General features: G+C 43.3%; 1 long non-coding RNA gene across 2 annotated transcripts in view; it reads right to left on the bottom strand.

The window, feature by feature from the left end:
* Positions 1-1,157: 1,157 nt before the first annotated feature.
* LOC138582088 (uncharacterized) overlaps positions 1,158-15,540 on the bottom strand; it is a 101,828-nt gene continuing 87,445 nt past the window's right edge. For both annotated transcript variants that reach the window (XR_011304947.1, XR_011304948.1), the window contains one exon: positions 1,158-1,619. This is a non-coding gene — a long non-coding RNA (uncharacterized lncRNA). The remainder of the gene's footprint in view (positions 1,620-15,540) is intronic.

The following is a 15,540-nucleotide window of genomic DNA, read 5'->3' as shown; positions in this document are numbered from 1 at the left end:
GCACAATTACTGCTGGCGGTATTATCACACAGTAATTGGATGAAAATCATCCATTGGGTCCATTGGACCCAATGGGGAATTACAGTTAGCGCTCAACCTGTGATCCGGCTGTAATACCGCCGGACGGATGGCCGCTAATGCTATTAAAGTTGGGCGGTATCCCAGCTGGGATGGAGCCCAAATCGTGATCAGGTTGAGAGTGTTTTCAAACTGCTCGCTTCGCTCAATTGGTGTTTCTCCGGGACCTAATTTCAAACTCCTAAACTTTTGGTGGTAGAAGTTATTAGTTTGACCAACCTGTTGCAGGAGCCCTTCTTTAATGTCAGAAAAAGAGGCAGTTCCTGGGAGGTTTAACAGTTGGTACGAGGTCTGTAACTCTTCTTCCAAGAGGGGTTCCAGATAACATATTTTCAGCTTGTCCCCCCATCGAAATTGTCGTGCTAGCCTCTCAAAGTTTAGGAAATAATTCCCTAGATGGTTTCCCTCTTTGTAAGGTTGCAGGACTCCCTGGGTAATATTGGGCTTTTCTTGGGCAGCAATCAGCCTTTCTAGACTTGTTGGTAGTCATGGCTCAGCTTCTTTCTGATGGGTGGCTAGCTGAGCAAATACTGCCTCTAACGATGCGATTGTGCCTGGGGAGGATAAGGTGTCGCTTAAATCCTCCTCAGATTAAGAAATCGGAAAAAAATCAGGTTCCTCAGTGCTGTTAGATTTCACTTAAATTTCCTTTTGACTGTCGGAAGTGGGGTCCTTTTTTGTTAGCTCTACAGGAGAGGAAGGAGAAGAGATAGAGGAGTTCCCCTGCTCTAAATGTATGGGACCTAAAGCTCCGGATCGAATAAAGGTTTGAGATTTTCTGACCGATCGAAAAATGTAATCCCTGTGCTTCAAGTGACATTTGGCTAAGGGAAGGTGATCAAGGAGGACCTGGGACTTACATAATAAATCTTGACACTTAACCGGGATGTGGAACTTTAATGAAATTGCCCTCTTAAGTGTTAACACTTGATCCTGTCCTGAATCCTTACAATAGTGTCCTTCCCCATGTCGTGTTGAATTACCAACCACTTCGGAGTCCCTCGGTTTGTATTAATTGCGTGTATCCCATTACTGACACCATTTGTGAAGGCATCATGAAGCAAGACACAGACAACAGATTCAAGGTTCAAAATGAAATGGTTTATTAACTCAACTGCAAAAAGTCATATCAATCGGAGCACACCTATTTCATAAAAAGTAAATACACAATTTTGGAAATAACTTTAAACATTTGTGGGTGCTGGGGAGGAATCCACGCCCTGACACTGGAGCCTGTGTTAAACATAAACCAAAAAGTGTCTAAACTTAAAGACACTCCCGTCCCCTGCACACCTTTACATGCTGAAAAAAATCAGTCAATTTTCATAACATTTCAACTTTTATGTATAGAAATATCACATTAGAACATAAATAACAGCATATATTCGCTTGAATCAAGAAAAACAGATATCATATGGCTTCACATATGGCCAACTTGAAATAAACCTCAAAACAGATAAAGAAATGTACTCCCAACTTTAAAATACAGCTTCAAGCTCTGCGCGTTTCGGGGAATAACCCCTTCTTCAGGAGCAGAAGATCTGCGAATACAGATATATACAAAATTAACAAACATCACGTAGTTCACTCAAAGTTAAAACTGACTCAACAAATTCTACAAAAACTGTTCATTAAATGCCATGTATACACACACATCCAAAAATGTTATGCATGATTATGTCGAGTGGTTGTTTAATCACAGTAATGCAACTGGTGTGACTCCAAAAAATAAACCTCAAAGTGTATCTTACTCATGTAAAACCTTTTTTTATATGTACCTTAAATTGGGAATATTGCCAAAGTGTTTAATGTACGTCTGTGCACTACATGCACAGAAGCCAGGTTCCCTGCGGAGACTCCTGCAGTCATCAGCAAGTTGAAGAACACTAAAATGCCAAAACATGTATATAAACATAAACTGAAAAGACTAAACTAAAACAACTTAATTGCTAAAGTGAAACGAAATTCAAGTGCACCTAAATCAAGTAACCAGCCCATCTGTAAATCACCAAAGTCACCAAAATCAAAATAAACCTTATGTTGCCACCTCTACTAAAAACTATACATAAACATCACCCATCCTCAAAAGACACCAAGTGAATTTAACCCAGCCTCCACAGTAATATATTTACCTAGAACATAATCCTGCCAACTAAAAACTATACATAAACATCACCCATCCTCAAAAGACACCATGTGAATTTAACCCAGCCTCCACAGTAATATATTTACCTAGAATGTAATCCTGCCAACCTATCCCAGTGCATTGACTTCAGATAAATGCAAAACGAAGAAATCCGCATCTAACATCAGGCATCCTGCCTTTAGTGTAATCATACTGTGGAACTGTTGAAATGAATAAACATGTGTTGGCCCTTGTAACTCAAAGCTCCGTTCAAATGAAAAAAACATCCAAAATATTTCAAAAGACTAAGTCTTACCTTAAGAGAAATACCTCTTCACATTAAATAGAACGGCTCCTCTCTCATTCACACGCATTGCTTCCGAACCGCGGGTGCATTTCCTAACACTATTTATGCTAATTTCGGGTGGTCACATGATATAATCACATGACCTTCGGATACTCGGCAATACTATCGAATGATGCTGACTGCATGAAGTTAAACATGCACACAGGCAACAAATTCATGCCAGAAAAAAAATGGCTAGAGTATTCTACTACACGCTGTGTGAAAATTACAGTCACTTAGGAAAAAGACAAAGTCAAGTGCACAAAGCATGTAACCTAGCCCTTCATACACGCACGTGTTAGCAGGACCATGCAATGAAACTTACCGGGTACAAGTTTACAGCAAAATACCCATCACACTCGCAAGAAATTGTAAATACTTACCTAAATAGTGCCAAAACACAAAAAAGGGACGGGGGAGAATTAAACAAACCTCCAAGGAAAATCAGACATAGAAAAAAGACTCACAGGAAAAAATATTACTATAAAAATAAATTAAAATGAATGATAAATAACTACTGCTAATTACCAAAATTAATAGAGACAAAGCAATACTAAATTAAATTCACAGTCACCCAAATACACAAACCTGTACACATACAGGGAAACTTAAACATGGGAGAAGAACTCCCAAAAACACATGATAATTTGAATACATTCTAACCCACATACGGGTAAAAAAATCAAGCTTAAAGGCTTTGCTACATGTAGATCTACAGGGGTGATCTATAGCATTAAGTGCCCGTGTGGGTTAATGCATATTGGCTAGACAGCCAGATCTTGATGGATTGAGGCTGGCCATGCACACATGCTGATGCCACATGTGCTGCGAAGTTCCTCATACGTGAGGTCTTCCCAAGGTGGGGAGTGTGCTGATAATGGACCACATTTTGTAAAAGAAGTATTTGAGCACATCACAATCCTCGTGGTTATTAAGCACAAATTCTCTTCCGTTCATCACCCACAGGCAAACAGATTCTGTGAGCACCTCAACTGCCTCCTTGAAGAAAGCATTGCTAAACTAAAAGTGACTCTGAAAAAAGGATGGCTACATTGCCTTCCCTTAGCCCTATTTGCAATCAGCCCTGCTTAGACCATCACCTGACTCCTCACGAGCTGGTGATGGGATGCTGTATGAATGTACCTCTTGTGATTCCCACTCAAGTGCAAACTGATACTCATAATATTTCAAATGTGCTTTGTACTGAAATGCATGACAACTTTACTGCTATAATGGCGAGTGCTGCTTTTATGTCTCAACAGCTTTGGGCCTGGCAAGGGAGGTCAAAGAAGAATGATGAAGACAGCAAACAAATTGATCCTTAATATTGTTAAAGCCCCCAGCATTGTACCCAGGAGACCTAATCCTAATTAAACATTTCACCAGGCGCTGGCACAAGCCATGGTTTGAGGGACCACTTCTTGTCGAGAAGGTCTCCTCCATTACTGTCAAAGTTCAAGGAAGAGGAGCTTGGTTGCATCTCAGTGATGTCAATGCCTACAAAGGATAGACCCCCCCCTACCGCAACTCATTGAATCTGAAGAAGAGGTGACAAGGATACAGACAAGATCAGCTACCAGAAGCAGGCTGCAACCAGCATACTGAGAAAAGTATTAAACTGATTGTTCCTAATTAGCAAAGAAAATGAATTGAGTGAACATTTCTCCTAAGAACCTTACCTACACAAAATAAACTATAACACTTTTACAAAGAGAGAAATACAGACACTAAATGCCTTTACAAACGCTACCATCTATGATTTTCTTCTTTATAGTGGACACTTATCCTGCTTTAAGAACAAAAAACATAACTCTTGCTGCTCTTATAAGAAACCCTAAAACATGCTTTATTCTTGAAAGAATTATTTTTGCTATAATTGTGCAGTTTTTCTTATCAACTGTCAGGATGTTTGAAGGCCTAACTTGCCCTATGCTAAGGTGGGATTTCCCTACATGAATAAAACTAAGGGAATTCTGAGTCAAAAATATCAACTTAAAAGTCAGTCTGTGTCCAAAACCTATCCTTGCCCTACCAACTAAACCTAGGAAATGTGTAGGGATGTCAACAATAAACAAAAGGGTGATCTAAACAAAGTTGTGAACTTCTTCCAGCTCCTAGCTAACATTTTAGCTCCCTTCCCCAAGTTCAGGTAAGTTCCCCAGAAGTCTCAGAATTACCTTTCCCAAGTTCACAATAGTTTCACAAATCCTTGGGGTTCCCTTCCCCAAGTTTAAGGCAAAACAGTTCCACAAATCCACTTTCATTACTAATTGTTTGATCTGTCAGCAGTTCATTCCAGGGTACACTCTACAAACTGTACGTCCTATTGGTCCCTTTCAGCATTTGTATATCAATTATGTGGATATGTTTCAAGTTTGTAATGGCTACAGATATTTGACAGTAGTTGTGCATCCTTTCTCTTGATGGATTGAGGCTGGTTCATGCACACATCCTGATGCCATATGTGCTGCAAAGTTCTTCATACGTGAGGTCTTCCCAAGGTGGGGAGTGTGCTGATAATGGACCACATTTTGTAAATGAAGTATTTGAGCACATCACAATCCTAGTGGTTATTAAGCACAAATTCTCTTCCGCTTATCACCCGCAGGCAAACGGAGTTTGTGAGCCCCTCAACCACCTCCTTAAAGAAAGCATTGCTAAACAAAAAGTGACTCTGAAAAAAGGATGGCTACATTGCCTTCCCTTAGCCCTATTTGCAATCAGCCCCACTTAGACCATCACCTGACTCCTCGCGAGCTGGTGACGGGATGCTGAATGAATGTACCTCTTGTGATTCCCACTCAAGTGCAAACTGATACTCATAATGTTTCAAATGTGCTTGGTACTGAAATGCATGACAACTTTACTGCTATAATGGCGAGTGCTATTTTTATGTCTCAACAGCTTTGGGCCTGGCAAGGGAGGTCAAAGAAGAATGATGAAGACAGCAAACAAATTGATCCCTTAATATTGTTAAAGCCCCCAGCATTGTACCCAGGAGACCTAATTCTAATTAAACATTTCACCAGGTGCTGGCACAAGTCATGGCTTGAGGGACCACACTTGTCGAGAAGGTCTCCTCCACGGCCATGAAAGTTCAAGGAAGAGGAGCCTGGTTGCATCTCAGTGATGTCAATGTCTACAAAGGATAGACCCCCCCTACCGCAACTCATTGAATCTGAAGAAGAGGTGACATGGATACAGATGAGAACAGCCACCAGAAGCAGGCTGCAACCAGCAGACTGAAAAAAGTAATAAACTGATTGTTCCTAATCAGCAAACAAAATTAATTGAGTGAACATTTCTCCTAAGAGCCTTACCTACACTAAATAACCTATAACACTTTTACAAAGAAAGAAATACAGGCACTAAATGCCTTTACAAACGCTACTGTTTATGATTTTCTTCTTTATAGTGGACACTTATCCTGCTTTAAGAACAAAAAACATAGCTCTTGCTGCTCTTCTAAGAAACCCTAAGACATGCCTTATTCTTGAAAACATTCTTCTTCCTATAATTGTGCAGTTTTTCTTGTAGACACTAACATTTTGGAAACAACGTAAAGAGACTCAGCGAAAAGAAGAAAATTAGGCTTTTCCATTTTGTTATTCGCTTTTGGCCCGCAGACAACATAACACACGTGGTTATTTACAAAATGCAGATACATTAGCAATAATACCTATAGCTACATTTTTCACATTTTGAGGCCTCTATTTTATTATTCTTTTGGGATTACGAGAGTTGGTTTTCTATTATGCACCCAAACCAATTTTTAATAATGTAACCCCTATTACTATGGTAGATGAATTGACACCCAAATAATTTTCTGCAGCTACTAAGCAGATAAAAAAGACAAAAAATAAATGCAGTGGATGACTTCCAACACATGAATTCATATATCACTGGTAATGCTCAAGTGACTAACAATTTGTTGTACCATCACATGAGACAGGTAGGGAGAGGGACATCCGAAGAGAGTTTCTACATGTATTACCTTATTGCCTACACTATGGGTGCGTCCAGGATTGTTATAACCTGCGAAAAAGGCCCATTGCCTAACACCCCCTGCACTTTGTCTAACAAGAGGGTATTTCCAGGGCATTTCCAGGGCCAGACTACTTCGCTAGTGTGGGTAAACAGATCACAGAAGATAAAGATAATTAGTTATAAACCAGGAAAAGAAATCCATGATAAAAACTGAAACAATACACTAGGTAATAAGATATGGGCAAACTGGAGCAAACAGAGCAGGGGTTACAATCGAAGAAAATGAAATGCTGCAGTGCAATGATATTACAGGGAAGGAACTACATGGATGTTGGGAGCGAAGCCAATTACAAATAAAGGGACCTGTACTTACACTAGACGGGTGGACCACTGGACTAGTGGTATACAAGGCACTAGCACTGCTGGAACAATGGGAAGAGGTTGTGGTAAACGCAAATAAACAACGTCTTGACCAGTGGCCCAAAATGACAGAGTTACTCACATGGGTCAATGACGAGGGGGAACCAGTGCAGATAATACCCCTGAAAATGTTACCCTATGCTTGCAAAATAACAGTACAACAAGCGTTGGGAAAAATACTGGGTGTAAACGCATCTTTGATGTACCAGGCATGGAGACAGGAACAGCAATATTGATGTACCACTATTGGGCTTGTGGATCCAGAGCATATATGAAGTTTCCCCCAAATTGTGAAGAGTTATGTTCCATAGTGCTAATAAATATACCCACTCTTGTAGTACCCCAAAGCGATATACACATTACGAATTTCGTTAAAATTGTGGACAAGAAGGAAAAGGGAAAACTAATTCTCAGCAAAACCAGAGGATGCCTACGATGACATACTAGAAAGCACACATTATTTAGCAAAACAGCAGGGATTTTCTCTGCTATTTTCCTCCCTGGAGTGCAGGTTGCAGCAAATGTGAAATGACTCCAAATAGATGGGAGTTGTTGCAAACATTCAACACAACAGTGAAGGGATTTAATACCATAAAAGAAGAGCTAAGGACCATAAAACCTGACCATGATGAGGAAAACGGGACCCTCGCAGAGGCCATAACTCTGTTAACACATCTACCCACCAAAATGTCTGGGGAGGTGGAAGACATCCTAGATGATGACTGGCTATCTTATCTATTCTCCTGGATACCCTCCTGGCTGGCTAATGCAGTCACAATACTAATAGCCACACTAGTATTAGTATTATTGGAATTCTGCACCCTGAGAATAGTTACAAACTAATGTAAGAAGACTGCCAAAAAGGCAGCTGCAATGGAAATAGTAATAGATATGCATACTTCCACCCATGAACAAACACAAACGGAAAACCTGCTTCATGCCCAAGTTAAGGAAAACACTATTGCACCTCCATGGTCAAAACTGTTTTTTTGTCCCCGTAATCCTTGCAACTAAGTGGGATGCTGGGCATTCTGTAAGCCAGATGGGGATTGCTGCTATATGACTTGGAGTGTCACATGAAAAATACAGGCAACTTGAGAGGGGTGACCAAGATAAGGATATCCAAAGTATGGATACACAAAATACCTACACAAAGTGGGGTCCTAAAGGATGTGTGGTTGAGGACTCAACTAGAGGGGGAATGCCGAGAAACAGGTGAATTGGTCATTCATGGTAACTGCTGCTGCCCCGCCACAATATTATAAAAGTGAGAAACACTATGAACTAAGACAACCACACCAGCCTTATCTCGGATCAGTACAGGAAGAGATTAAACTGGTGTAACTAAAGATGGCGAGGGGGCCTCATTATTTTTGTTATCTCTTCTTAGCGGACATGGGTGTTTTCTTGGAGTCGTCTGCTTTGGCCAGCCCAGAGATAACTGGAAAGAGGGTCCACTGGCTAGCTTATGCAGACGACATAGTTCTGCTGGATAGAACAGCTATAGGTCTGTAACGACTCTTGTCAAAGTTAGGTGAATACGCAGAACTAAATGATCTCACCATCAACCCCTTCAAATCAAGAATTGTGGTCTTCAAACACCCACACAGGAAGATCCACTTTACAAATTGGATTCAGGGGGGCCAAATGATCCAAAGGGTTGAGGAGTTGAAGTATTTAGGCTACAACATCTACGCCTATCCAGCGTGCCATAAAGTGGAAACAGACGTGGCTATAAAAGCCTCCCAGATAGCCTCACAAATGCTCAAGCTAAATGCAAAATATTGCAAGTATTACAGCTGATAAAATTCTATCTAGAAAAACCAGTGCCTGTAATTCTTTAGGGTTTGGAGGCAAAGCCGTTTCTTTGGTCCTCAGAATGGAGTGCAGTGGAGGGGTGAATTTGGAAGAAGTCGCTGGGTCTGCTTTCCTGCACTCCGGGATGGAGATTTGATCTTGGCCTTAAGTCATTAGAATGCATGGCAAACTGGAAACTTGCTTCACTTTATAGAGAGGTCATTACTGGGAAGAGCTCTTCGCTTTACGGGGACATTAGAAATCATCTGGAACTATCAAGATCCCCTATGTTGTCTGCTTTAGAGGAAAGAGTGAAGGTATTGTTGGAGAAAGTTGATTCAGAGGTTGACACCCTTATAACAAATCCATTGAAGGTGAAACAAAAGCTTGAAATATGCGACTGGATAGAAACAATCGCAAAGGTAAGGGAGTCATCCCGTATAAACCCATTTCTCTTGGCAGAAAAAAAACTGGGTTGCCTCTCCCGCTATCTTCTGAATTCCCTGATAGGGCAGTAAGGAATGACTTCCTTAGGATCAGGCTAAACCTGGTGCACAGTGGTGAGGTGTTGGCAAGGCGTCAACAAGGAGACAAAGCCCTAAAATTGTGTAATGTGTGTGGCACCCCATCAAACCAAACTTTGAGGCATTTATTAATGGAGTGCGAGGGAACATGGGCAGTTCGAAAGTGTCTGTTTGGTAGATTTGTATGTCGAGAAGAAGGAATTATTGCAGAGTATTTTTGGGATTATTTGGTTTCTGGTTATAATGTTGCTCTAACAGCCCCAGTTTTTCGAGTCCCAAAAATCTGTAAAATAATGGGATAATGTTCTTTGGAAGGGCAACTGTACAATCTTAGCTTATTTTAGAATAATTTATGTACTGTGAAAAACATGTAATTTTTTCTCTTTTTAGGTTGTTTGACTTGTGTTTTGTTTGTCTTTTGGGATGTAAAATTGTGATCTCTTTTTGGGATTCAGTTTTTTGTAAAGGTTTGTGGCAGAACCATATACAAATAAATTAAAAAATTAAAAAAATTAAAAAAAGATGGCGAGAGCAAGTGACCTCACTGCCAACTGACACACATGAGTACAATAGACATGAGGCAGATGTGCATTCACCATGAAGAAACACAAACACTAGGGCATATGTACATTTAGACACAAAGTATATTGCTTGCACCATATAGACGTGGATAATATAACATAGCCAATGCATACGCTGAAATGCAACATGAATGATATACACATGTAGCGTGCTAAACATAGAAACACAACAGTAATGAGTGCCAATCTTGTATAAAATGGATGGCAGAGCTGCGTCTGAGTGAATGGGAAGGCTTGGATCTGCAGGGAGATTCCACTTGCTAAATTACCGAAATACCATGCAGGACAGACAGTGGCTGTGTGGCCCCCAGTGTTTTAAGTGGGATTAGAAATTGAGGGGGGTTCTCTTTAGTGGGTGTAGCCAAAGTACAGGTGTGCTTTGGCCACGCCCCCTATTGAGAGCCCCCCCCTCGCCTAAGGGGTGGGGGCTGCTAAAAGAAGCAGAGTTGGGGCGCACTGGCATTATTACCTTTGATGCGCCCAGCCCCTCCTATTAAACAAAAGGAGGTGTGACACCAGTGTGCCCCAGCTCACACCCATCAGGCAACCTTTTCATTTAAGGAGCCACGTGGTACAATGCTTTACCACAGGCTCCTTGAATGAAAGTTCACCCTGCTGCTGGTGGCTCTCTACTCTCAAACAAAAGGGGGGGCTGAACTGCCCAGCTCTCCCTTTGTTTCCGAGTAAATACCATCAGCCAGCGTGAGCAGCCCAGTGTCTTAATGCTGGGTGATGGCTATTTGCTCAGAAACAAATGGAGGGCTGGCCAGTCTAGCCCTCCTCCTGTTTCAGAGTACAGAGCCATCAGGCAGCCCGCACTGCATAGTCACACCTGCTGCTTGCAGGTGTCTGTACTTCGGTTTAGAAAAAAGAAAAGGCGATGCCTTTTCTTTTCTTCTGATCCGAAGTGCTGACACCTGCAGGCAGGTCGTGTAACCGTGCAGCCACTACACGAGCTGCCTCACGTGTCAGCATGGCTGGTGCTAGTCGGGGGTGGGCCCCGGCAGGGCCCCAGCTTGGGGACCTTTTCTGGAGACTGCCGGGGCTCGGCCCCAGCCCACTTAAAGCACTGTCGGCCCCCTTCCAAGTTTACTGTGAAATAAGGGAGGTCTGGGTAGGTCCGAAGAGAACAGAGATAATAATTTCCAAGCGTAAAACATACTTCTCCTAGATTAAGATGATGAGGAGAGTTGGATTTGGATGGCAAGGGGCATCTTTGAGATATGCTGTACAGAGCGAGATGAGAATCAGGTGGGGGCCCATAGGAGATTGTACGCCCCCTTCAGGGACTTGAGAGCACTTAACCGTTGTACTGCTGGCCATTTTCCCTCAAGATTAACCTTTTGGGGCTCAAACTCAAAGGCGAAAAGCCTGATTGACAATGGATTCATCTCAGCTGGCGCGGTGAGATCATCGAGGACAGTGGTGGGATGTTCGATACAATTCTCAACATTCTATCCAAAAGAACTAAATGGCCCTGTGTGCGAACAGTGCTCTTATAAACACATTTCTTACCTGTATCTTGGCACTTGCAAAGAAATTATTGATGAAGGAATCAAAAGGGGGTTATAAGATCACATCTTGGCCACATCAGCAACCAACATGGGCAGGTATAGTCCCAACTGATGAAGAAGAGTAGAGCACCCTGTGAGGAGTGCAGTAAAGGATTAGCTGAGCAGATCAGAACCCTGCTACAGGCATACAAGCGGTGTGGCGCAGAGGCAGAAGGAAGAGGTTTGCCTGTGAGCATGTCAGGACATTATTGATTTCATAAAGCAGAAAGTTGATAGGGATTCTGGAGTTATGTTATCTGGGGGGTGGGGCAATGGCTACAGGGTCGGAATGGAATAAAACGTCATCTGGGGCGCCCGGCGCTCTTATTTTGTGGGCATTTACCAGGGTCCGGCTGTGGGAGTAGTATATTTCATCAGCATTTGGCCCCACTGGTTTTGAATGGGAATTCCTAATCCCCCAGTGTTCATTGGAAGAGGAGGTCTGTCCCCTAAACACCGTAATGGGAGGCAAGGCGCCAGGTGAGGATGGCATCCCCATGGAACTCTACAAAGCCGCTGTTGATATGTGGGTCCCACTTCAGTAAGGCACTTTAACTTAATCTTGGTTTCCGGCCTTATTCCATCATTTCTTAAGGCCCCTCAAAACATTGCATCGGACCCCAGCTGCCATGTAAGTTATCGGGCGAACGGGGAAGTTACAGAGGACTTTCCAATATGCCATGGTATCTTCCAGGGTTGTGTTCTTGCGATACTCTTTTTAATTTGTTCCTAACTGGTGTGGTGGTTTGGCTGGGGAGAGCGGAAGCAGTGTCCTGAACATGGGGAGAGCAGGGTACTGTTCCTGCCTGGCCCACATGGCGAATGGCATGATTAGACTGTTGAGGTCTTAGAAGGATCGTGAACATTGCTAAGAGCAACATGATGGTCATGGGATCCTCCAAGCCCCGTAAGCATAAGGTCTGGATTGCGGGTGTAATGTCTCGGTGGTCCCCGGCCTGATTACCTGGGCAATTGCTCCGCATCCCCAGATTCATGGAGCAAACGCGTGGGAACAAAGCACCTCTTGCTGGCGCAGTTGGCAAGGGGTGTGCTCCGTTTCCACTGTCGAGTGGGGTTCCGCCATTTAGCAGCACTGGCCCAAGGTTCTAACAGCAAAGCAGTGGGCGCTGCTCTTTGTGACCGTGAGGGGTTGCTCATTGATCACCAGGAAAGTAGGTTTTAAAGTCCCTCCTTCATATTTCAGCATGTACCTCTTCCCTCCTGGCAAGAGAGGAGCCGAGGGTTCGTTCCATCATGTATGTATGTATGTATGTATGTATGTATGTATGTATGTATGTATGTATGTATGTATTGCCTTTGTTATAGGCCCAAACCCAGGGGTATCGCGGCGTAGGTTACAGGAATACAGTGTCACTTAACTGGTTACAATGTATGAAGATGGTATCAAAGGCAAAGACGAGTCAGCTTACTTCAAGAACATGGAGCGTCAAAAGATACAATTAGAGCTATGTATTTTATTTATTTTCAAACCTTTAATTTGGGCAAAGCCAGGACCGTAAGTCTGAAGTTTAAGATATATTTGGCATGGGAGGACCCAAAATCCATTCACAAGCAAGATATCAGGAATTTGGAAGATATCAGGAATTTGGAAGATATCAGGAATTTGGAAGATATCAGGAATTTGGAAGCTATAGGAGGAATGTTTGAGATTTTGGATACGCCCGGCTCATTCATTGCTAAATTGTGAAAGTGTTTATGCTTGTACAGATTTTATTTTGAATGTATATGTTTACTCATTTATAGATTAGCTCTTTGCGCACAGCGTTACATTGGGGTGCAGTCAAAGCATCCCATTTCTAGATGAAACATCCCCGGGCACAAGAGTGCAGCACTGAGGGGAGCAGAGAGGGAACGTGGGCATGCATCACTAAGCACAACGCCTGAAGTCAAAACCCAAAGAATGTGCAGCAGGGGAAGTACTGCACTCCAGCTCAAGGCGTCCGGCCCTATAGCAATGCAGGGGCTGGATTCCACATACGTGCTCGCAGTTAATGCCAGAGGAGGCTAGGAAGATGTGAGCATAGAAGAGAGAGGGCGAGTCAGCGTGCCACCACTGATCGAAGTGAGAGGGAACGGTAGGTGGCGCTGTTCCACTACTTTTATTATTTTCTGTTTACCAATCCGGTACACCCCGTTTCGGCGCCGCCAGTTCGGCGCGGGCCGATTCGCGCGGCCAGTTAGGCACGGCTAGTTCGGCGACGGGATGTTTTGGTGCTGGGATGTTTGGCGCACCGTGGGGTTCTCTCCAGTGCGCACTCGGGGGCTCTCTTTCCCCATCTCGCTCAGGCGGCGGGTCACTGCATGTCCAGTGCCAGGGTCTGACACAGACTGCTGAGTGGGCTAAGGCAACCGGCACTACATCCCACCAGGCGCCAATGAGCCATCGCGAACAATAAATGCTGTGCAACTTCGGGGATGATATAGACACACCCGTATGTGTGCACTGAAACACGTGTGCGTTCAGTGGACTGTTCTGGGACGGTCGATTGTTTGGGGGTGCTTTCTCTGTATTTTGTGGAGAGAAGGAGCCTCGTGTCATAATCTTATGTAGCCGAAATGTCCTGCTCCGTACCACTCCTCTACTTTTTACGACCATATTCGCCATTCTATACAGAGGATTTGTCCATTCGTGTCCCTGTAAAAGTGTAAAGTTGGAATAGGAGCCATAGCTACTGGTCACTTACACTATTGTAATGCAACACATGGTCACCTGTTGCACTATGCAACCGCCTACCCTCTCCCGTGCTGAGAACACAGTTTCACTACTTTTTTCGGTACACTTCTACCACTGCGTGCCACAGAGGCCCTCCAGCCAAGGGGGCCAGCAGACCGCCCGGTGTCAGTGAGCAGGAGTTTAAAGTGTCATGGGATGTCTTAAATTTGGGAGTGAAAGGAAAGGGTGCAATTAATTACCGGTCGAAGGCTTGAGGGAGAATTCAGGGTTTGAGATTCCTGTTGAATGTCATGGGGGGCATTTCGGAGCTGAGTTCCAAAATGAGCTTGTTCAATGGTTTGGAGCAGACAAAGGGTGCCCTTCTCCTGAACGTTTCCGGGGTCAGCAGTTGCAGGGTGGCGATGCTAGGTTCCTGGTGGGGGTGTGCGGGGTCCTGCAGGAGGAAAAGCAATTAGGAACTTGTTTCAGGTAGTTATGGTACCATAAAATACAGGTACTCACTGTACACCTTCTGCCTCCAATCTTATATAATAGGGAAGCCCTGTATCCACACACGCAAGATTCCGAGGCTTATATATCGATACAGATGAAGCCAAGGTTTCCAGCCAGCGTCCAGGCCTTGAAAAAATGCACGAAGTGCAGAACACCTCCGCCACGTTTTACTGGAAATAACTTTCATTTCATGAGCACCTTCATGTGGACTATTGCGCCACTAGGAGGCCCCGTTGCACCCAGGAGAACTCTTCTAATACACATCCCAAACCTTAAAGGGTTTTGTTTAGTCAGGGGTCAAGTCCTAAAAATTTAAGTGGGGGGACTCATCAACAACCGCAAGGGGATATGACGTCGCCAGAAATTAGCATATCAAGGTGAAATATGGACATTTCGTTAAATTGGCTTTGCATAACCACCCAAATTGAACAGGACTAATAACATTTGCCTGTCATAAAATCAACAGAGACACAATACCAAGACAGGATATTTTCTTCTATAGTGTATTTGAAAATGTTTAAAGGTGTGCATGTTTTAAACTCCAAGAACCGATGCAAATGTTTCCCCTGGGACTTGCAGTACCGAAATGGAATATTTCACCTTTAGTTGCTCGTTATTATTCATCATGTTATATAGTGCAGTGGCGAAGTGTCCAGACTACAAACCTGATGACTGCAGGTTTGATCCCTGAGATTGGCTTTAATTCATAAATTCAATGTTTCTCTTTTAACTGGTGGGGGACTGAGTCCACCCTCTGGATAAAGTGGGGGGACTCCGTCCCCCGCGTGTACCCTCGACTTGAGCCCTGTTTCTAGTATATGTGGACACAAATGATTGAATATCGAATGCATATTGTAGTAAAGTGATGTAACGGGAAAGCTGGGGTTTAAGCCCAGTTACCTAGTTCAACAGTTTGCAATTTGTCAGCAGGTGGCATCTCCT

The sequence above is a fragment of the Ambystoma mexicanum genome, chromosome 3q (genome assembly GCF_040938575.1).
Source record: "Ambystoma mexicanum isolate Mex_15411 chromosome 3q, UKY_AmexF1_1, whole genome shotgun sequence".
Lineage (NCBI taxonomy): Eukaryota > Metazoa > Chordata > Amphibia > Caudata > Ambystomatidae > Ambystoma > Ambystoma mexicanum.
The sequence above is the reverse complement of the archived record's forward strand: the minus strand, read 5'-3'. Positions and strand labels throughout refer to the sequence as shown.